Here is a 25,066-nt window from a genome sequence, read left to right on the forward strand (position 1 = left end):
TAGCCTTCAACATTTAAACAAATCAGAACTGTGAATTCATTTCCAAGCTTCTTCCTAGTTAATCCCTTTCATGATTTATTGCAGGGGATGGTACAAGGATGGGGAAAAATAGTCATCTTCTAATGGAAAATAACCAAATATCCCTTGCCAGAGAAACAAAATTTCCTGGGAGAGCTAATTGTAATGAACAGAGCGAAGGCCAAGTAATGATCAAAATGGAACTTTAGGAAATGAGGGAGGGGAGACCAAACACACAAACAAACCAAAGGAAATCATTATGTCCTGGGTGTATGTTTCCTTGTTAAATTTAGTGAACACCAGAGCAAGAAATGTATGCATGATTCCAGAACTTTCACATAACTACAGAATTATATGAGGAAGTGGAACTGTCAGTAAAATAACTTATTCTTGGGGAAAAAGTTATGGGCACTTTTGTAAACACATATCATACTCTTGATATAACTTTAATGAGTTGCGGGACTAAAAGGTTAGCGCATCTACTGTCTTTCAACAGATGTTATGCTCATTAGTAGGTTAATTTCATCAAGTTCAGTGTTCCGATTTCAAAAGGATAATTAAGTTGAAGGCTTATATTTTTTTTCTATATGCGAAAAAGGAATAGCAAGGGATGATGCTTTTCAAATGCAAAACCGCCATTCAGGTAGTTTGAAAATGAGTATATGTCAGAGAGAAATTGTTTTCCAAGTAACTTCAACTCAAATGAAAGCGATCTCAAAATATAAATCTTTACACATATCAGTTATATAAATTCATCAAGTAATGGCATATAAACTCTTTCTTCCTTTTAACTGAAATGCTGATTCTGTTATATGTATTATTATATCCACAATTTAACATTTCCCTTATTAATAAATATGTAAATTTCACTTTATTGGGTGTTTCCCTTTTCCCTATTTGCACAAAAATCCATGTCACTTTTCACTTCCTAGTCATGTGACTACAGAATTTTCTATGCCAATTCATTCTTATTAATTTAACCTCCTTTTCGGAAGCAACATGCCAGCAGTGCGCCCAAGACTTCATTGTTTCCAACTGCATATCTTTAGCTTGCTTTGTGTTTTTTTCTCTAATATCAAGCAACCAAACATTCTTTTTAAGCATCACACATAGTAATAATAAAAACTATTTAAAAATTACATTCTGAAAGATTGACCCGGATAGACATGAAAGCATTTTATATCTTGGTGAATAAGAGAAGAAGAGGAGGGACTTGCCCCATGGCGCAGTGGTTAAGAATCCACCTGCCAATGCAGGGGACAGGGGTTCGAGCCCTGGTCCGGGAAGATCCCACATGCCACGGAGCAACTAAACCTGTGCACCACAACTACTGAAGCCCACGTGCCTAGAGCCCGTGCTCCGCAATGAGCAGCCACTGCAGTGAAAAGCCCGTGCACTGCAACGAAGAATAGCCCCCAGAGAAAGCCCGTGCACAGCAATGAAGACCCAGCACAGCCCAAAATAAATAAATACATTTTTTTAAAAAAAGAGAGAAGAGGAGGTAGAGACTGTTTTTAAACCACTAGTTCTGTTTTTAGGTATACTCTATTGAATTTTTGTGAGGGAGAAAAATAACTTCTCTAAGAAGACTAAAGAATGCTGTTTACCAAAGAAGTGTCCATTAGCTATGAGAATTGACATCCCTTGGAAGGAGGGAACAATAGAAGAGAATGTGAAGTGCATCCATCGTTTTTCACAGAGAGTAATTAAGAAATACAGCAGCTGCAGAGAAGTAACCTTTGGTAGGAATGATTTTAGGTGTTTTGCTTTCCATCCCCATCATGAAGGGTTTTATTTTAAAACTGAAAGAGAAGGCGGGGAAGAAGAAGTTATTCTTTGAGACTCAAGCTGAGAGCATGGGTTTTAGGACAGGATGTAGATAGGGATTATAAACGATCTGAATCTCAATAAAAACCATTCTTTGGCTTCTACCTCTAAAACCTGCTACTTGTGCAATACTCCAAAGTGTTCTTTACCATCTGATTCTTATATAGAAATACAGGATAAATGGGAAGGAAGCAAGTGTCATCCAGTCTCTGGTTTAGTCATTTTTAGAGCTGAGCTTCCAAGTGAAAAGATTTTGCAAGAGGAAGGACCTAAAGCAAATATGAAGCCTTTGGACTCAGGTCAAGCATGTAGGGAAAGCGTTTTGCCATGTGCCCACCAATGATCGTGCCACCATGAATGAAAATAATGGCTACCATTGACTTGGGAGCTATCTGAATTTGGCAATATGATAGATGCTCTGCTTGTTCACACAATAAGCCTGTGATTCTGTTATCATCCCCTTTGGGAATGAAGAACCAGGAACTCAAAGGAAGGACTGACTTAACAACACTAGCAAGTGGAAGATATAGGGTTCAAATTATAGTCCGTTCAAAATTTCCTACAGCTTTATATTTTAAATATATGACGGGAAAAAAGAAAGTTATCTTTAACAGATGACAGAATTTTGTGCAATAAAAATTTCAAGTGACTACACTCTAGGCCTCAACTTCCTCATCTTAAAATAAGAGTTGAATCAGATGGACTTGAGGTCTCTTGAAACGCAAACTTCTATGATTTTAAGACTTTAAAGTACCAGACATTTCATAGAGCAGGAAAATATCATATTTGGAAGTGCTTCAAAGTTAATCAAGTGCTTGAATCCCTGCTGCATTTTCTCTGCTAGTTAACTTATCCTATTTCTGCTGGAACTCCTACAAAGATAGGTAACTCATTACCTCCTGGAAGAAGCTTATTCCAGTCCTGGACAGCTCTTTCAGAAAGTATTTCCTTATTGAGATAAAATCTACCTTCCTCCTTTTCCATGAGACTTCCTTTTCATGTGTGAAGACAGTTCTATCTTCTTAGGTCTACTTTCTCCTGGCTAAACACGCCCAACCTTTCAATCATTGCACAGATAATGTGGTCTTCAGGTCACTCTTTGTCCTGTTCAATCTCCTTTTATCTTGAAGTCTGGCCATTTATCTATCTCTCACACAGGTATCAGAATGGTTGGCCATGCATCCATGGATATGAGAGTAGAAAACTGAGAAACTAACAGAAAATGAAGATGCTTCCTCCATGCTTGGTGCCATTTTGAATTCTTATTTGTATTAAACCCAGATCATTCCAGATAAGACAAATTATAATACTTAAACATGAATTGAAATAATGATTTTTTTCTAGGCTGGAATGAAACAACCTTGTTCAGTGCATTGTCTTTTATTCTGAGCATTCTCCAAAACTGGGTCAATTTTCAAGGAAGCTCAAAGTTAAGTTTCTTATATCTTATTAATGAACAGCATCAGGAATTTTATGTCCCCTTCCATATTTCTAAGGCATGTATCTATATCAACTCATATCCTCAGATATGTCCATGACTTGAATCGGTAGCTTGAAGGTGATTAAAAATACCAGAGTAATTGGAATGTTGAGTTAACCACACGACTATGGGCATGAAGCTAAACACTGATAGCTTCAAGTTACAGTACCACATATTTTGTTCTCCTTCAATAGGTTGCCCAAGAGGCACTTATGGTCCTTATTGCCAAAGGAAGTGTAAGTGACTGAACGGTGGCAGCTGCGACACCATGATTGGCACCTGTGACTGCCCTCCTGGCTTCATCGGGGCTGACTGCAGTCAAAGTAAGTCACTCTACGTACTATGAAGCAGCTATGCTGAAGCAGAGTTTTAAAGAACTGCACTTAGAGAGTAAATGTGGTCGCATTTATTTTACATACTGATTTATTGCAGTAACAGCAATCAGCAACTGACCTGTATTCTAGGTTGAGGAGTACTTACAGCAGGCATTTGACTGAGAGCTGAAGTCAGTGAAGGCAGCCAGAGAGAGACCTTTGGTCACATCCTCTCTTGCCCCCAGAAGTGCTGGACCCAAGTCAGGATAAGAAAATCTGTTTGGCAACATCAGAGCAGACTGGAGATTCCTGTGTACAAAATGTCAAACTCATTGTCCAAAGTTCCACGATTTCATTTATCCTCAGCAATTTCCCAGTTCAAAATTAAGTAGTTCCTCTAGTTACCAAAAAGTAACCATTTCCTGAAAATCTGAAGACCTTAACCACCGATCATACAAACAACTATTGACATCAAGGGACCAGATGTAAATTAAAGTTTCCTTACAAATGCACTGGCTTAGACATCATGGGGATATCCTTAGCAAATACATTTTGCTTTCATCAGATCTGCCATTTTCTAACTATTTAGACAGTTTGTAAGATGATGATGAGGCAATGAGTAGGAGAGGGCGTGGTGGGGAGGTGGTCCTGGCAATGCTGTGTTCTTTGACCTAGTGCTGTCGATGAGGATGTTTGCTTCATGATCCTTCACTGATCTGTGCATTAATGTTTTTTTGTTGTTTGTTTTTGTTTTTGTTTTTTTGCGGTACGCGGGCCTCTCACTGTTGTGGCCTCTCCCATTGCGCAGCACAGGCTCTGGACGTGCAGGCTCAGCAGTCATGGCTCACGGGCCCAGCCGCTGCACGGCATGTGGGATCCTCCCGGACCAGGGCACGAACCCGTGTCCCCTGCATCGGCAGGCGGACTCTCAACCACTGCACCACCAGGGAAGCCTGTGTGCATTAATGTTTTTGTGCACTATTCTGTATCTTGTACTTCACAAAAGAGTGAAGATCTTAGAGATAGAAGGGCTGTGATTGTAAACTTGAGATTCGTTTATTTGGAAGAATGATAATGAAGTTTGTGATCAGGCAGAACACTAAATTGTTATGCGCTAAAGATATCCAGAATGCTTATCTTCCTTAGGCAGGTAGTTACTCTGTCTTCTTTGTAGGAGGGTAATTTTAATTACTCTGCTTCAGTACCCTGCTGTTCTGAGGATAAAAGATGAATAAGATAAAGTCCTGGCTCCAAGTAGCAGAAAATTGAAACCTAACGGGTACTGCCTCTGAGGCCTCAAGGGCCAAGTTGTCTCTGAGTGAAGGCCAACCCATAAGCATCTCCCAAAGAAGGTTCTAACTGGCTCCTTTGTATTTGTGCTTCAAAGAAAATCGTTGGAGAAATTTCTTAATTTCGTTAGGCCAGAGCATCTTCAAAATTTACGGTTTCCCTGAATATTGGGAGTAGTTTTGTCTTCAGAAAGCCGTGATTCCCTTCTTTGCTTTGACGGCTAGGGAAGTCAGAGCCATATTTGCAGTCCACCTCTTACAAGTTCAAAGAATTATGATATTCGTTTATGTATACACTGCTACTACATTTTCCCTTCACTTGATTCTCACAGACATTTATTTTATCTCTGTTGTATCTATATTTTGATAAGCATCTCAGTGAAATTGTGGAGTGAGATTGCAGCAAAGCAAGCAAATTAATAAATGTGTTAATTTATGAATAAATTAATTTTTAATTTATATTCATAGTATGAATGAAATAGATATAATCTATTAAAAGTAATTTAACAGATTTGTTGATTTTTAATAAATGCACAATAGATTTATAAATACATAAATAAATATTTGGAGATATGAGCATAATGGATCCTATATCAATGCATAGAAATGTAAGCTAAAATTTTAGAGTGGACTTTAAGAGGAAACTTACTCAAGATTATCACATACACACATACGCAGGCAAAGACAACCATGTGGTAAAGCAAGACTGAGTCTGTGTCATTTATGTCATATACGTATATAAATGTCTGACACTATATATTTGGATGGAATTCCTGATATCAACTAAAATTGCACTAAGTAAGCAAGAATTTGAACAGGTCCCTTTTTACTTTGGTTTTTTGAAGTAAACTTTTAAACTGAAAACTGAAGGCAAATCAGGGAAACCTATTTGACTAAAAGAAAAGGTCATGTATTCACACGTTTTTAAAAATCTTGACCGGCAAAACGTTTTAATAAGGAAAATCTGGTTTCCTTTTGCTCTGCTTTGTTTTGTTCCTTCCTGCAGCTTGTCCTGAAGATCACTACGGGCAGGACTGTGTCCAGCGGCGTTCCTGTGGCTCAGGACAGTGTGACCCAGTGACTGGAGGGTGGCAGTGTCCCCCCGGCCAAATGGGAGCCAGGTGTCAGCAAGGTAACAATGCCTTCAGGGTCACCTTGTTCGTCCAGGCACTAATTAAGCTAAACTTTGAAGGCAGGTGCCAGGGCATATAATTAAGTGGGCATTGTTTATAACACTTTCTTCTTAAATGTGGCTTTAATAACATGAAAGTACACACTCCCGTAGAGTTATAAAGGAAATAGTCTACTGGGGAGTAAACAAAAACAAAGAATAATTTACACATAGTCTTGACTAGGAGCAAATTTTTAAGTAACTGGCTAACTTTTGTAAAACTACCTCGAATTGTGTGTTGGAGGTACCTAATTATATCAGCTGAAGAGTTTTATGTCCTCATCAATTTTCAACCCAGTGAAATCTGTAAGAAAAATGAGAGACAAGAAAAAAAAACATGATCTTGGTTTAAAACTGCAAAACTTTCTTGAACTAAATAGTATTATTTATTATTATCATAATAACAATCATGATAACTGAAGAACTGTCAAGTTCAATGAAAAGACATGCATAGAGGATGTTGGGCCCCTACAGCTCTTGAGTGGGGTCAGCAGAGCAGCTGTTTCTCCATGGCATACACAGAGGAGCAAACCTAATGACCCTTTGTTGAAATACAAGAGTCGGGTGTGTGGGCAGGCTGCAGGAGTTTTCTTGAACCCCACCTGACATCACAAAGTGGCAGGAAAATGGGATAAAACCAAGAAGTGCACAGACATATTATCTTTTCAAGTCTTCTCTAGAATAGAGGGGAATCTATGGACTATAAGCGGCCTTGCAAGCTAAAGGGAGGCTGAGCCTACCCACACATATACACATATCCCATGACTTGTGTCATATGGAGTCTTACTCTGGACCAAGGAGGCAGCCTAATAGCTAAAATCATTTTTCTAGCCCCGAGTTGATACTAGCCCCCTAAAAATTACAGGTGCACAAGAAACCAATCTGTTACATTAAAACAACTTGGCACATATAAAAACCTTCCCTCATCTTGGAAACAAAATATGAAACTGTTCAAAGGTTTTTTAGTACAAATTCTGTAAGAAGGAGAAAGGAGAAAAGGAATACAGAAACAAAAGCAGACAAACACAGAGCAAAAGAGTTTTGTTACGGAGCCCATGAAAGTATTATCCAGAATTTCTTGCAAGCATTCGAAGGACATAATGAAAAAATGTTCCCTATAAATTGTGAGTGCAATGCAGAGATACAAGGGTTCATGGAATAGATGAAAAGACAACAAAGGGAAATGAAAAAGTAAGCTGGCAGAGCTCAGAAAGAAGTGGAAATGAAAATTAAACCTCACATCATATAAATGTAGACCACATTGAACGCAGGTATTGGGAGAATGGAATCTGCTGATGCGACAACCACGTACATGGAGAATATACTTGAGGAAAACGAAAACAGTGAAATGGAAAAAATAAACAAATATAAAAATGGAAAAGAAAATATTCATGTACAATCAATATGTTTTTCCTCTGAAATGAAAGATCTGCTGCTACAGATTGAATGAATACATTCTATCCCTAGAAATACTAGTTAAGATTGATCTTAAGCGAGGGGAAACTATTGGCGATGTAAGAAAAAACATGAGATCTTATGTGAAGAGATGGGGAAAATCAGTCTGTCTTGATACTTCACAGCAATATTTATTGCTAGCATGTGGCTATCAAAGCCTATGATGTTCTAGGGAAAAAAATATGACTCAAGTATTTTATACATAGTTAAACTGTTAAGAATAACCTATGATGGAAAATAAACAACAATTTTTAATAATCAAAAGTTGCTGGGAATATAGTAGCCGTATAATATTTTGAAGAAGCTTCTAGAAGATAAATTTGAGCAACAAAGTAATACGTGCAAAATCTCTGGTAAAAAAGACATCTAGTGGGTGTTAATTCTATTTTAATTATGGCTAAGTTTAAAACAAATATGGGAATTATGGTGACACGGTATATGATAAATATATAGATACTTTACATGATAAAAATGTTGAGATTTTAGCATAACGAGCATAAGCTGAAAGGGAAGAGAGGCTGGAGGAGTATAAGTATCTTGGTCTTATTTCTTCATTAAAGTTTGTGGGATGGGAGGGACAAATCTGTGTCAAAACATATTGTTCAAATATGACATCTCTATAAATACGTTTAAGTGTATAAAGATAAATGCTGGAGTTTAGAATGCTGTAATTTAGAATTTAAGACTAAAAATACAGCCAAGTAAAATCAGGTGAAAAGAGGAATGAGAAAAATTCGGAGAAAGCAGGATCATATCAATTCCATCACCACTCATACTGGTGAGTCAATACATACCAAATGAAGAAATTCATTATATTTTTTATTATATGCACTGTCTAAAGAAGATCCTCTAGATTATATAAAATTATGTTTATACGGTTTTCACTTAGAAAAACTGGAGTACACACCCACCTTAGCTTGGAAAACAAGACTCTAGAATAAAATGAAGGTAAATAAATGGGTACAGACACACCAAGCACATGTGAACAAAAATAAGGCAGTAGGCATGACATCAATGTTAACTTTTATAATTAATAAGTGAATTGCTAACAAGGAGTAAAAGCTATGGTAAGAGAAAAAAAGAGCATGATGTAGTAGGGCTTGAGAGTACTAGGTGGGCTGAAATTTTAAAACAAGTGGTCAGGGTAAGTCTCTTTGAAAGAAGTGAGACATATGATACAGAAAAAAGCTGGTAACAATGATGTTTTTTAGCAGGGAGACTGGAAGACTAGAGCACAGGGATGGAATACTTTTTTCTGTAATATATATACCTTTTTCTGTAATATACCGCTTGAAATATTTATCGTGTAATTACAATAACTTTTAGAAAACAATAAAGTTATTTACACAGTTCTGTGTGAATATTGTTCTGGGACTTAGACCTGTGGAAAGAAAGATTTCTAAGTACTCTTCACTCTTCCAATTATGTTTTTTTATCCAAAGTCTTATCTTGGAGTCCTGTATTTTCACAGATTCACCAGTTTCATCAGTACATTTCAGCATTCAAGTTGGAAGATGAATGGGTCTCCTGTTTGATGAGGTGGTTCTGGAAGGGTGAAAGGGACAGAGATGAAAGTTTATTTTTATAGTATAAGACTTGGTATCACTGATTTTGCTTAACTGTCTTAAAGGCAAAACCCAAAACCACATATGATGACAATTCAACCATTACTTGCACAACTATACCTGTTTTTTTAAATAAACAAAATTGAAATGCTTCTTTCATTTGAGACTAAAGTTAAGCACACCTATTCAGTTAAATAAAGGCAAGGAAGACAGTGTCATACAAATTGAATTCAAGTATGTGCTCTGTTGTGTATTAACCAAAGGCTTTAGGGCAAGTTAAAAAATTTTTTTCTCTACCGTTTCTCCCACCATCTAAAATAGAAAGAGAAGCCAGAAGGTTCTAGGTTTGAATCTTGGTTCTTATCTTTACTGGCTGCTTAAGCCCGAGCAAGAGTTAAGTTTCTCAGCTTCAGTTTTCTCAAGTATAAAATAAGAATACTGTTACCCACATCAGAGAAATATGTGTAAGCATTAAATGAGATAATTCATGTGGAAAATATCATTATGTAAAACTACTATAAACTAGAGGGTATAAATGGCAGGATTTTGGCCAAATCTAGCCACAAATGTGTTTGAATTGGCTGACATAGTTTTGGCTTCCACAATGCTATAAAACAATTTTAATTAGTTGCCAACTTTCAAATATTGGATGATTTCATATAAAATATGGATTTTTAGTTTTCCTGAAAAAAATCACATCAGCTGGCTGTATTGGGCTCATATCCTTCTTGTGAAAACCAAATAAATGTGAGTGACGGTTACTCTCCCCCTGGTGGCACTTCCCGTCATTCAGTTATTTTCCCCCTGACAATGAAGGCTCAATTTCCCTTATGTCTGGTCAGCTTCACTCATGTGTAGCTTAACTCCTCTTGCCAGTGCATTTTTGTTGGTGTCACCCACCACTTTGTGCTGAAGTGCTTTTCAGATTTCAGCAGAGAGACATTAAGGAACAAATGACTGGTCCGTCTTCTTTATCAATTATGAGATTAAATACATCAAATCTCCCATCACTACTCTAAGGTTGATCTCTATCCATGGGGCATCTCCAATTCCTGAAGTATACCAGGCACATAGTTATGAGCTCAATAAATATTTATGGAGTGAATAAAAATATGAATGAAAGACTGTGATGTGCTTACTACCCTAAGGATACATCTGAGTAGTTGTTTGTTTTAATTTGAGCATTTAAAAAAATGGTTTGGCGAGGGCTTTCCTGGTGGCGCAGTGGTTGAGAATCTGCCTGCCAATGCAGGGGACACGGGTTCGAGCCCTGGTCTGGGAGGATCCCACATGCCGCGGAGCAACTGGGCCTGTGAGCCACAACTACTGAGCCTGCGCATCTGGAGCCTGTGCTCCGTGACAAGAGAGGCTGCGATAGTGAGAGGCCCGCGCACCGCGATAAAGAGTGGCCCCCGCTTGCCACAACTAGAAAAAGCCCTCACACAGAAATGAAAGACGCAACACAGCAAAAATAAATAAATTAATTAATAAACTACTACCCCCAACATCTTCTAAAAAAAAAAAAAATGGTTTGGCTATATAGATTTCTTCCTGAAGATTACTTACTGAAACAGAGAAAAATGTTTGCTGTGTGACATTTTTATTGTTTGATTTTTAAAATTTTTACTACAGGATGTCCCCCAACGAGGTATGGCCCAAACTGTGAGCTAAAATGTACCTGTAAAAATGGTGGCCTTTGCAATCCTGTGGATGGAAGCTGTACCTGTGCCCTTGGCTGGACAGGAAATTATTGTGAAAAAGGTAAGTTGATTACTACTTTCTTTCATTCAATAAAAATCTACAGCATAGTGCCATTGGTTGATAAAGTATAGTACGGACCTGTGAAGGAGCTCTTTTCCAATAAGTTTATACAAGTTGTTTATAATTATGATTGCATTTCCAATAAAAATAATGTTATGTTAATACTGATTGATTTTTTTTACCTTGTTACTGGAATACCACATGAAAACTCTTAAAACTCTTAAGTAATTGAAATAGTATTCATGTGAAAGAGCTCCTTTGAGACCTGAATCCCACTCCCCCCCCAGCCAGTTCTTGAGGCAGGCGGGATGGAGGATGCAGGGCCCTGGGCAGAGCCAGTTCACATCAGGAGTGGACCCAGCTGCAAGAAGTGAAGTGCAGGATTCTGGGAGCAGAGGTCTCCAAACTGCACCTCATTGGGAGAAATTTAATCATGCACCACCATAAATGTACTTTTATTTAGAAGTGACATTCATGTGCTTCTCCACTAATATGTACCTTATAAAGGTTTAAATTGATAATGAATGGATAAAGATAAAGATCAAGAGTTGTTCTAATGTTTTCTTTTGGAACCACAGTTGATAATTTTGTACAACACTGAAAAGCATGCACCATAGTTAGAGCACGCTATTGTGGGAGGTAGTGGTGTGTTTTTGCAGAATATTGAGAAAAAGCAGTGAGGCGGAGCATGGGTGAGAACACTGTGCTTGGGACCTAAACTTGGGGTGCCCTGAGTAAAACATAACCCACAGTGAATTTTACCTAGATGGTTCCAACTTTGGGGGCTATGGCTCTTTAGACCTGCGGCCCTAACATACTCTCACAGTGAGTGTGAGTACCCACCATCCTTTGCCGCTAATTTGACCGTCATGAAACTCGGCAGCATGGCACAGGCGAAAGCACCTTGCACTGGGGGTGGATAACCCTTAGGCTAATCTCTGCTCTGCTGACCATGCTCTGTGCCTTGGAGAGGTTCACAACCGCTCCCTGAGTTTCCCATCTGAAAGTGAGTATGGTGACACTTTGAAATGACAGCCCTTCTAAATCCAACATTAAAGACCATTTTTCACAGAATTTTTAAAAACATGGATATCCTCCCTAATTCATCGGAAACAGCTCCTATCAATTTTGTGATATTTGGGACTCCTAAATCAGAGGCATAGCAGTGTGTTTAGAATAGATGTGTTCATGTTGTTTTTGTTTCTAATTCAGAGTTGGATAATTCTAGCATTTGGGGTTGTGGGATATTTTAACTTTTGATTCTATCATTTAAACTCTTTATTATGGAATATTTCAAACACATACAAGAGTTACTGAGTCATGGGGGGGGGTAAGTACAAATGTAGTTTTGCAACATACTGACAGATTTTCTTTCATGTGGGATTGTACCATATTGCATCCTCATAAACAACATATAGAATGCCTGTTTCCTCACAAGGGAATCAAAAGAGTATATTATCAAAATTTTGGTGAGAAATGTTGTATTAGTGGAGTTTTAATTTTCATTTTTATTATTATGAATAAAGTTTAGCATCCTCTTTAATGGGTAAGGACCTTTTTCTATAAATTGTCTATTTGTACTGTAAATAGTTGTATTTTTTGTGTGCCCATAGGAGGAGGTGAGCTCGGGGTCTTTTTTATTCCACCATCTTGACCACTACCATCCCTGCATGGCTTTTTTTTTTTCCAACAGGATAATTGGGTTTCTAACATGACAGCTGACTTTTTTTTTTTTTTTTGGCTGTGTTGGGCTTTCATTGCTCTGTGCAGGCTTTCTCTAGTTGCAGCGAGTGGGGGCTACTCTTCCTTGCACTGCACAGGCTTCTCATTGCAGTGGCTTCTCTTGTTGCAGAGCACAGGCTCTAGGCGTGCAGACTTCAGTAGTTGTGGCACGCGAGCTCAGTAGTTGTGGCTCGCGAGCTCTAGAGAGCAGGCTCAGTAGTTGTGGCACATGGGCTTAGTTGCTCCATGGCATGTGGGATCTTCCCGGACCAGGGCTCGAACCCGTGTCCCCTGCATTGGCAGGAAGATTCTTAACCACTGTGCCACCAGGGAAGCCCGACAGCTGACTTCTTAAACCAAAAGTTTTCAGGTCTTCCTATGGCTTGGAAATGATATAACATTTCCACCGCATACTCTTGGATACAGCCAGTTATGGGTTTAGCCCAGATTCCACAAGGGAATTGATGACGCAAGGGTGTGAATCCTAGGAGATGTGCTTCATTAAGAGCATCTTTGGATTATAGATTCTGCATGATTCAAAAGACTTTTTTTTTGTTTTTATAAAATATATCTTTCCTCTGTATTTTAAAATTTTGAGTCATAATTAGGCATGGAGTCCCCATTCTCAGGTTTTAGAGGAATTCAACCAGGTTTTCTTTTAATACTTCTATGATACCATTTTTGACATTCAATTCTCTGATCAATTTAAAATATTTTTCCTGGTGTATGGTGTGAGGAATAGATCCATTTCCCCCCTTATGTGGCTTTTCACTTGTCATAATGCAGGTTTTACAAGTCTATCTTCCCCACTGATTAAAGATGCAGGCTTCATCAAATACTAAACATTTATATGCAGTTAGGTATAGTTCTGGATGCTCTGTTCTATTGATCTGTCTATTTATGTGAAAATGCAATAATATTTTTATTATGAAGTCTTTATTATATGTATTTGTCCTGGCAGGGCTAGCTGCCCTTCATTGCTCTTCTTTTTCAGGGATTTCCTGGTGCTGTTCTTGTTTGTCCTTCCAAATGAAATTTATAGTCAAATCGTCTAGATGCAAAAAAAAAAAAAAAAAATCAGGTTTCTTCCCACTGTTTTGCTGTCCTCTGTGTCTACTCTTTTAAGGAGAATTAACATATTTCTGATATTAACTCATTTCATTCAAGAATAAACATTGTTTATCCTTCCATTTGTTCAAGCTATGTGTCCCCCAATAAGTAAAACATTCGATTTTCATATTCGTATTATGATATAGCTATTAATTTTTAATTTATTCAGTATTTTTACTAATTTTTAATTATCGTTCAGATGTTTCTTCTGCATTTATGAGATTAATAATATGATTTTTCTCTTTAGGTTGATAAATATGATGGATTTATCAATGAAATTTTTGTAATATTACATGACCTTTCATTCTTGAAATAAATACTATTTAGTTGTGATATATTACTTTATAATATGTTGTTGGCTTCTGTGTACTTTTTAAATAAATTTGGCATTGATATTCTTAAGTAAAATTGAGCTGTAGTTTTTTTATGCATTTTTTTCAGGTTTTGGAATTGATGTTATACTAACATAAAAAAAAAGTATTTGAAATTTTCCTTCCTTTTCAATGCTCTGGAATGGTATAAGTAATAAGGTGATGATCTGAATTGTAAAAGGTTGTAGGATTTACCCGTGAAACCTAGGACGGGTGGAATTTTTTTTAATTGGAGCGATTTTACTATTTTCTCTATTGTTTTTCTATTATAGTTAGCCTGTCTAGTTTTTCTGCCTCAAATTAGGCCAATTTGGTAAGTTGTCTTCTATAACTTTTCCATTTCATTTAGGTTTTTATATTTATTCATATACTTTTCAGACTTACTCCTTTTGATGATCATTTGACATTTTTTAAAAATTGTGTGTATTTGTGCTTTTTCTCTTTTTTCTTGATTACACTGGCTAATGATTTGTCTGCCTTTATTTTTTTTATTAATGCTACTGTTTATTTCTGTCTTCAAACTCATTACAAATGCAATTGTCTTAACTAGAATTATTGCTTGAGTGGTTTCTTTTTCAGAATGTTTTCCTGGTTATCAGGCTCTGGGTTGCCATTTTAATTGCAAGTGTCAGAACAGTGGAATTTGCAGCAGGTTTTCTAGAAGCTGTGAGTGCCTCACAGGTTATTATGGAAGAGACTGCGAACATGGTAAACCAAGAAAATGAGTGGGCATATTATGGTGTTGATATATTTTAAGCTTTAAAAACTATTTTTTAAATCATAGACATAATACATTCACATTCTATCAAATTAGATAAACAATAGTTTAATGTATATTCTTGCAATGTATTTTATAGCTCTAATTTAAGTTGTGGGTGTTGACAACTGGCATGATGAAGTAATTGGACTTCTTTATTCTTTTTGGAATAGTCGTTCAAAAAAATTTCTATGGTTCTATGATTATCTAGAGTAGATACGGGCAGACACACACAGTGGAGTCAGCTGTTAGTCTTTTTGAATGAAATCATTCTCCTTCCCCTGGCTGCCTTTAGACACAATATAGACAAAGAAGCTGCTTATTTATTTCATGTTAACCTAGGCTTAACTCTAAAAGATCTGCCTTCAAGTTTCCTTTGAATATATTTATTTATATCACTTCTTCATTTGGACTCAATGTTTTCAACTAAATTGGGAAAAAGAAGAATTATGCAATAATTTGTCTTTGACATCAGAGAGCCCTGATGGACAACACACAGAAATTAAGATATGAGAGTTTAATCTCCAGAATTAGTTGTATACGGCCTGGCTCTACCATATAAAATATGTATAAACAAAACTTCTGTAAGTTTCAGTTTCCTCATCTATAGAATGGGGATGATAATAACACCTGCCTTAAAAGGTTATCATGAGGAACAAATAAGAAGATACATGTAAGCATTTAGCACTGAGGCATGTTGTAAAAACGTGATGAACATGAATTACTTAGAAGTAAAGAATTTATAAAGCCTCTGTAGTGATATTAACAATATTTTAAATTGTTTCCACTTGTTTCAACCTGTCTTTAGGCTCTAGAAAACATATTTCACAGAAACAAATCCTACTAATCCTTTCCAGGTTTAGAATTCTTGCCAACTACTCTGATGTTTCTTGGGTTAGGGAGTATGGAAGTTTTTGTTCATTTTGTTTTCAAAATTGGAATTAGAGATACCAAAGATGGAAAAATATCTATTCAAGCCCCATAAATTTCATCTTACATGCAGTAGGGTAGCAAGTAAAATTTTGAGCAAAGGACATCACTTTGGTGAAAGAAATCTCTAAAGTGGATACATTATTAACTGTTAGGAAAAGGAAGCATTTGTTGTGTCCATGTAGGAAGCTGTAGTGATAGTCTAGGATTTCAAAAATCTCTTCTGGGATCAAAATGTAAATGAATGAACAGAAAAATATCTTGGAAGAACAATTGACTGTATTTGGCAATCGATTTGGACATGTAAATGAGGAAGATGTAGGAATCCAAGATAACTCTAAAGTTCTAAGACAGGGGACCTGGAAGAATGATAGTATTATTTAGACAAATGGAAACTTGGAGCAAGCCAAACTTTATGAGCTCGTTTTTATATATAATTCAAATAGGGGAGATAAAGGAGATTTGATTTTTTTATGTATTGTCAACGATGATTATATAACAATGAACAGAAGAAACCCTGCACTGAATCTTCCTTTATTATTCATTTTTTTGAGTTAAAATGAGGTTAGAAAATGGAAGACTGTATATTATATAAAATAATGTATATCAAATTAGATATTTGATATATTTTCCTCATCCTCATCTCTTTTGGTTTTATCTCATTTTTCTGCTCTCTGAATGTGAGTTTTTCCTAATGTTAAATCTGTCCTGAGTAGCTCCATTCATGCTGAAGAAGTGTCACACACATGAAGCCTAGGCAAATCCAACTCTAGGTTGGGGGGATCAGGAGACACAGAGAGAGAAAGAAAGAGGAGAGAGCAGGAGTGAGAGGGAGAGCAAGAGAGAGCAAGAGAGAGTGGATAATTGAAGGGTGAGGAAATTGCATGCCCCTTCTGTTCCCAATGGTGAGTGGTGACCACAGCCCTAGCAAAAACTCAAGGTAGGGAATGGGAATCCTTTGACTGCAGTCAAACTTAGCTCTCACCTATGTCCCTCAGGGTGAGCATCTCCCTGGGCAGAGGACAATTTTAGCATTCCAAGAAATGCATTTGCTTGGATGACATAGGCTGTAAATCTAAACCAATTACTTCTGATGTTCAGACACAAAAGTACTGATCTTCTCCAACCATGGAGGAAAAGCATGTTATACTGGACTTACTAAGAAGCAGTTCTATATCATACTCTATAGGCTATCTAAGGAAAATTTTCAGAGATTAAATTTCACTGACTTTAAAACATAACTTCTTCGTAAGATGTTAACCTACTACATATGCATCATATTCTCTGTCTTCTATTTCCTTTATCTCTCCTTTTCTTCTCCTGTCTCCCTCACACCCACTTCTGTCATCCATTCCAGGACTTTAAATATCAAGAGCTGCGTGAATCACCTTCCACAAATACTCTCTTAGCTATTTTAAGAATTTTAAATTCGCACTAAATTTAGCCTGGATCTGAAGTTAGAAAACATTGCTATTTTAGGTGTTTAGGTTATTAGAGGGTTTTGATGAAGTCTTTGTCAGATTATAACACATTCTAGCAAATAAATTTTACCTACTTGAAGATATTTAAAATTTTCTTATGGACTTCTCTAGACTAGTTGTAGAGAATGGCACTGATATATTCGCATCTCTGCATGATAAATGTATTATTGTCAATATGCTTCTCCATGTAATTTTGTCTTGCTTTTCAATTCTGTGCTCTTCTCTCCTTCTTTGGTCCTGATAAAGACGTGACCTAGAGCATATCCTTTAATTTTCTCCGTATTTATTCTTAAATCCAAAATAGCATTTTGACATTTTCATTTTCTAGCATGCCTTCCTGGATTTTATGGTTTGAATTGTGCTCACATCTGTGACTGCAAAAACAGAGCCAACTGTGATGCAGCAGTTGGACAATGCATTTGCCCAGCAGGTTTCCACGGTAGCCAATGTGAAAAAGGTATAACCAGGGTGTTTTTAAGCGTTGAATGTGGGAATTCTGTGTGACTGTGAGGTCTTTCCATCTGAGGGCAAACGTGTAAACCCGAATCTGAACCATGGAATAATCACCTGAGCTTCTGATTTGGACATTAAAGTGACAGGAATTCACTCTACAGACAGTATAATGAGTCTTGATTTTGTTGCTGATTGGTCAAAATTTTTATTTTGCCCTAAATGAAACTATTTAATATGTCAAAACACTACGAAAGTAGTCTTCAATGGACAAAGATTCTACTCTAAATGAGAAATATTTCATTAAATGCCTTTTAAAGAATGACATGCATTGGGTTCAGTGGTACTGAAACAGATTCGAGGGCTTTATGAAAAATATTTAAAGATGTGAATTAGGCATTTATCAGTAGAAGTAACGGCAGCCATGAATGTGGATGAAGATATAGAGGTGAGAATTTGGGCTACTCAGTTTGAAATAAAATATTATGAAGCCCTGGTCCATTCAAAACAATGCCAAACCACATCGTTCTCAGTAAAGAACTCCAAGTCCCATTTTAATCTATATTATGTTTGCTCTTGTGTATATACGGTTACAACTCCAATAACGATAATGATAATATAATGATAGTGGTAATTTGACTTTGAATCAAAGTTCTTACCATAAAAAGGAGCTATAAATTAGTCCCATACAGTGTCCTCATGTCACTAGAACTTTACATGTAGTGACTCTTGTCCATCCTTTATTCACTTATTCATTTATTATTTAGTGATTCGATACAATGTGCATCTATTATGTGCCTGTTCTGTGTTAAATTCTGGGAACATAGTGAAGCTTACCGTCTTCTGGAGAAATAGACAGTAAATAAATAACATTTTAAGGAAAACTATTTAAAGCAATACACTTGGCTGGGCCACTCAGTCTCATTCCTTAAATTCCTGTCTTCAAAAAGCTTACATACATTCTTAACTGGTACAAACCGATGTTGAAGTAGCTCAACTTTAAGGCCCAAGTGTGAAACCGTGTATAAAATGAAGCTTCTTTCTGAGAATTCCAAAAATTTCCTCTCTTCTTCTGACCAATCAATCTCACTTTATCATCCCACTTTGCTCTTGTGGAAATTGTATCTTTTTTTTTTTTTTTTTTTGCGGCACGCGGGCCTCTCACTGTTGTGGCCTCTCCCGTTGCGGAGCACAGGCTCCGGAAGCGCAGGCTCAGCGGCCATGGCTCACGGGCCCAGCTGCTCCGCGGCATGTGGGATCTTCCCGGACTGGGGCACGAACCCGCGTCCCCTGCATCGGTAGGCGGACTCTTAACCACTGCGCCACCAGGGAAGCCCCCAGAAATTGTATCTTTAATCTCAATTTAGGTGCATCACTGACAGCTCAAGGAGTTAATTTTTCAGCGTTTCTCTTTCCTGGGTAGTGTTCGCCTGGAATATTTGGAGACAATTGCCATCAACTTTGTGATTGTGAAAGAGAAAAGCTCCTGCCGCCCAGTAACTGGGACAATACTGTATCTATGTATGTATGTAAATATCTGCATCTAGTCCAGAATAAGAAACCTCCAGAGGCTCATTAAGAGTCTTGTATTCCTTCCTACCCCTCCTTCTTCCCTTTTGGGTAGACTTATAGGATAAGGCGAAGGCGTTATGAGTAGCGACTCGGAATCCTTTAGGATCTTCCAACTCAGGAGCTTCTTGATGCTGACATTTCTTTTCTGCAAAGCTGCTTCATTAAAGTCTCTAATTCTTGTGTTTCACTGCACTACAAGTTTCCTGAGAGTCACATCCATGTTTACTTGTCTTTTATCAAAAACGTTTAGAACCAAGTCTAGCACATGATAGCCTTCAGCAAATTTTTGTCGAGGGAAGTTTTGCTTTCCTTCTCCACATTCTTCATGGAATCACAGTAGACAGAAATATTTGAACTTTGTGAAATCTAAACTAAATCTGTCAGAATAAACATCCACATGGCATCTTGGTGAAGCCACGGTAACTTGTCACCAATGAAACACTCAGTAAAGGCAGTGCTTATAGCATTGGTGCTTGCATTTAAATCCTTAAGAAAACCAGTAATATGTACTGAATGCATATTATATGCCAGGCATTTTCATTTATACTAGGCGCCTTTACTATTATCACCATACCCATTTTATAGATGAGGAAGCTGGGAGCTGAAGCACAAAAAGGTTAAGTAACTTGCCCAAGGTTACACAGCTAGTATGTTGGAGCTTGGGGATTTGAAACAAGCAATCTGGGCCCAGAGCTAGACTTTTTAACATCCCCATTGTACTGCCTCCCAAGGAAAAGAAAGGGATAGGACTTTTCGGTTGTCAGTCTGCATTGTCCATTAACCACACGTGCTACTTAATTTAAATTTAGTTTAATTTAAAATTCACCTTGGGCTTCCCTGGTGGCGCAGTGCTTGAGAGTCCGCCTGCCGATGCAGGGGACACGGGTTCGTGCCCCAGTCCGGGAGGATCCCCCATGCCGCGGAGCGGCTGGGCCCGTGAGCCATGGCCGCTGAGCCTGCACGTCCGGAGCCTGTGCTCCGCAACGGGAGAGGCCACAACAGTGAGAGGCAAAAATTCACCTCCTCAGTCTCACATGACATTTCAAGTGCTCAGTGGCCACACACAGCTAGTGGCTACAGTATTGGATAGCTCAGCACAGAACATTTTCGTCATTGCAGAAGGTTCTATCGGACAACAGTTAGCAATGACATAAAACTAGCCACAAAACCAGGAGAGCTTATAGACAGGCCGAAAATTAAAGCCTCACTCTATGGAATTTCTGTGGACTAAATTTGCTACCACATAGTCTCTTTCATCCACAAGTAAATTGCCACGTGACAGTGGCTGCTATGTAAACATGTCCATTCTAGGTGGGCACCTCAAGGCCTCTCTTGTCGTGAGCTCTTTGGGGTACCCATGGCCTACACAGGCATACCGCAGGCTCTTTTATTTGCATTTTTATTTTCAATTAAGCACAGTTCATCTGCGATATTAACTGTGAACAGCTGTGTCTATGCAGGCACTATAAAGATAAAAGACCTCATTTTAATTTGAACTCTGGTAAAGAACCTATTAAACCGCCATAATATTAATTCGTAAAAGAATGTAGCAGCTTTTTATTGGATGACTTCCCCACCCCCTTGGTAAATTAACATTTGCAGACATTCAAACAGATGTCTTGAATACACATCGTTATTAACATGAAAATGTGGTAATTTTGTAAATTAAAATCAGATTCTGAACTGCTCAGTAGAGAACCTGACTCATAACTCTTTTTCAAACAAGAAAACTAGGTCTTACCACCAAACTAAGTAATTCTCCCACACACTGGGCACAGGTGGTTATGTTAGGTTAAATTTGAAATGACACATAGTTTTTTTTTTTTTACTTTCATAAAGTTTGATGATTTAAAGAGAAGATTCATTTCAGAGCAGTATTGGCATCACCTCCAAAGTTCCTTTTACCTACCTGTAGTTCCTTGATTTAGGAAGGAATTGAATTACTGTTGGCTCACACTGAAACTCTGTAAAAAAATTAATTGCAAAATTGATATATTTTCCATTTATCTCACATTTAAAATATAACTAGTTAATTAAGATGAGAGCTAGACCACACTGTAACCTACCTTCATTATCTGAGAAAGAAAAATAAAATCAGATAAACATCCACTGCTCGTGGAATATTCAGGGTGACTCTCCAATCCAGCAAAGAGAATTTTGAGGCAATAAAGAAATGTTTAACAAAATTTGCTCAGACTCAGAATTTGCTCTCGTACCTGTATCTTTATATTTATATCAATATCTCTAAATTTTCCACTTCCACTTCCTGATTTGGGCTTTCTTCTACATATGCTTGATATCTTGTGTCTTTCCACATCGTAGTGCAAAATGAGGAATGAGCACTAGATGAGAATTTAGAAATCCAGCTCTGTCATTTACCAGAGATCTAACGTTTGAGAAGGTCCCTTAAGACATTCCAAACCTCAGTTCATCTCTTTCTAGAATGAGAGAGCTTACCTCACTGCCTCTCCTACCTCAAAGGTGTTTGTTAGAACCAATTAAGATAATGTATTAGGAACCCATTTTGAAAAATGGCGTAGGGCTAGCTGACTGTTATTATTGCAAAGTTAAGTTTCTCTGGTCCTTAAACATTGGTAAATTGAGTTATTTCCCAGTCTTGCCTGACTGCCTAGGAAATGTGAAACCATTTTCTGTTTCCAGGGGCTGGGCTTGGCTTTCTTCCCAACCTCACAATCCTTCAGAAACAGAACCTGTTAATTCTCTGCTAATTCTCTGCTGGATATCAGACTAAGACCAAATGCACAGGCAGGGGTGTGATGTTTGAGGGGGCCCCTTTTAGTCCACATTTCATTGTTTTGATAAAGCTAACACTTTTTAATTCCTTTTCTTCATTTCTCTACTGGTTGCAATCACAATGCAATTCAACTTAAAGATAGTTATAACCCTTTAGTACATATAGTAGTATTTTACACAGGGGATCTATGGCCCTTTTGACGTATTTTAAGAGATGAAAGAGTTGAATTTAAAGTCATTTCCTTTTCAGCAACATAAGCACAAATAATTGTGTTTTCAACCTAAAGACAAACTTCACATATTGTGTATTCAGGGTGAGTTTCGCCTTTTTCTGGTCTCAAGACAGCTAATCCATTTTCTGTGTGTCCCTCACAATGCACTGCTATTGAATAATCTAATTCTGAGAAGGCACTTTAAAAATATAAGTTGCTGTCCTGTCTTCTCGTCTTTTTGATTTTGCCACTAACTTCCTTGCCTCCCCAGCCTCCTCCCGTTTTCCATTAAAGTCCTTACTTTTCTTATATAACATTCTAGCATGGGAAAAAGATACCAATGGTTAACCAGAATTCTTTACAAGCCTGTCCTTATCCTATTGCAATCCAAGACATAGTAGTAAAAAGACTGTATGATAGGAAAGCATATTTGAATTGGCTTTATTTTTATTTTTCCCTCACAGAATGCAGGTCAGGCCAGTACGGACCCAACTGCTCTCTGAAGTGCCAGTGTGTCCACACAGCTCACTGTGACCCTCTCAATGGGAGCTGCACTTGCCCCCCACCCCCCAAGAGAATGGGTCCAACCTGAGAGGAATATGGTGTGGACAATCCTCAATAGCCAAACACTAACAGCTTCTCAGTGGACGAATAGCATTTTGCTGAGGTTCACCCATGGTTCATCATCTTAACTTTGGCAGGGAAATGTACTTACTCAACCGTCTTCAGCCCAGCCTCGCCTGTTGTGAGGTGAAAAACAGGACGTCTCAACTTTATGGCCTCCAAGCATAAGTTCCATTCTCTAGCCTACCCTTCCCAACTTCCTTTTGCTGCATAACATGCCCAAGAAAATGAGAATGTTTTTTCAAGATCCCAAATCGTAGTAACATTTTGGACTAATAAATGAAACTTTTTATATGCACAGGAGGTATTTAAATTTGGAAGTAAGAACTGCTTTTCAGTTCAGGTTGGACTGCACTGAAATATTCACACCTATTTACTGAAGACCTCAGTGGCCATTAAGTAGCTGGATCCTCTTGAGAAATGTCTAGAATTTCATCTATGTGTCCTCGGTATCCTGCTTCACAGCTAAGTCAGCTTCAGATTGTTAATGCGTTGTATTTCAAACATGACTTTTGGTGTGGGAGGCTATTCAGACTTTAGCCACATAAATATCAGGGTAGAAGTATGACGTGCAGACTTACAATGAATCATCAAAATGTTTAGTGGTGTTCTCCCAATCACTGGTCAGCAGACAGGAAGAAAAAGTGAGTAGAAGTGATCAAGGCAAGTGCTTAGCCTGCTCTGAGGGACACAAATTTCCCATGGAGTAGGGCCTGACTGGAAGGAGGATTTTAATCTACACTGTAATCTTGACCCAAATTGTTCATCGTTTAGGTCAACTCTACAACATTTGTAAGCATAAGCCCTGTGATGAGCCCCAGAAAGACACAGCAATAAATATGATTGTATTTTTTGCTCTCAACTGGTTTATACGTGTTTAAAATTTCAGACGACTGGTTAATTCACTTTAGAGGACAAAAATTTTCTTGATTGGAAATGTTGTTACTCATGTTATCCATGCTTTATTGGGATAAACATAGAGAATACTGAAATTATATGACTAGATATTTGACTTATATACTGCCTAGAGTAGTTTTAAATCAAAATCTATTTAAGATAGACTTGACTAAAGGATTTATGAAAAGTACTTAGTGTTATCAATTCAGTAGAGTTTCTGAGCTTTACTTAACATTTATCTTCCTATATCTCAGCACATTTAACAGAGATATAGCATACCTATATCAAATTTATGGTATAGCATACCATATCATGGTATGCTATGGTATGGTATAGCATACCATATCATGGTATACCATGATATGGTATAGCATACCATATCATGGTATAGCATACCATGTCAAATTTAATGTTATTAAATAATATGAAGGACTTGATTAGATAACTTCCTAAGAGATTACTTATAAATTTGCTTCAGTCTTAAAAAAGCTGCAATCAGCTTATCCTTTTCTATTCTCTATCTACAGTATTTGAAATTAAAGTTTTTTGTTTATATTTAAATTATTTTTATCCCATCAATGGAAAACTATGCTTTATTCTCAATATTTGCTCATTTTCCTTACCTTTTATTTTTCAAGCTTCTCTCAGCTATCCTCATCTGACCTGCAAAGACAATAAGATATATAAAAGCAGCATTCTTTCTTGGGCTGCCATCCACCACTGGACTCCCTTCATTTCAAGACTTAAAAAAAACAATGACTGCAAACAGGGAAGAAAAGCAAGACACCAGGTTTCTCTTCCTTACTAGAGATGTTGTTATCACCAGTAAGACAGACAAGAATTTGGCACGAAAAAAAAGTAAGAGATTTCTTTAGGTTGAATTTTTTTCTTATATACTGCTTAACTCTTTATAAATGAGAAGCCATATGTAAACTGTTAAACATGATTCTTGGCAAATGGCAGATGTTCCATATGTTATCTCCCTTCATCCTCTTTTCCACCCCAAGCTCTAAAACTAACTATGAGAGTGGGAAGGCAAAGTCATAGCATAAACCTGTATTTGCACAATCACGTGACCCTTTAGACAAAGTGAATTTCACTTTCATTGTTATACCAGTCAACAGGAACCAATGCAAGTTACTGTAGCCCCTTTTCTTTACAAAATTGGTATAGGTTTCCCTTTCATATCAAAAAAGAAAACAGAAAAATATTTAAAATCCAGAAGGTTTCCATTTTACTTTTAGTCACCTTGAAGAATCTTAAGTACGACTCTACAAAAGTTAATAGTCATGTGGTAAGTCATCTG

At 37.4% G+C, this 25,066-nt stretch overlaps 1 long non-coding RNA gene across 1 annotated transcript in view; it reads left to right on the forward strand.

Moving 5' to 3' along the window:
* The window catches only part of LOC117201598 (uncharacterized), an 81,924-nt gene extending 57,886 nt beyond the window's left edge, over nucleotides 1–24,038 (forward strand). The window contains exons 5-8 of the long non-coding RNA XR_007477691.1: nucleotides 3,520–3,648; nucleotides 5,935–6,060; nucleotides 10,752–14,791; nucleotides 17,580–24,038. This is a non-coding gene — a long non-coding RNA (uncharacterized LOC117201598). The remainder of the gene's footprint in view (nucleotides 1–3,519; nucleotides 3,649–5,934; nucleotides 6,061–10,751; nucleotides 14,792–17,579) is intronic.
* The last annotated feature ends 1,028 nt before the right edge of the window (nucleotides 24,039–25,066 follow it).

Source organism: Orcinus orca, chromosome 5 (genome assembly GCF_937001465.1).
Source record: "Orcinus orca chromosome 5, mOrcOrc1.1, whole genome shotgun sequence".
Classification (NCBI taxonomy): Eukaryota; Metazoa; Chordata; class Mammalia; order Artiodactyla; family Delphinidae; genus Orcinus; species Orcinus orca.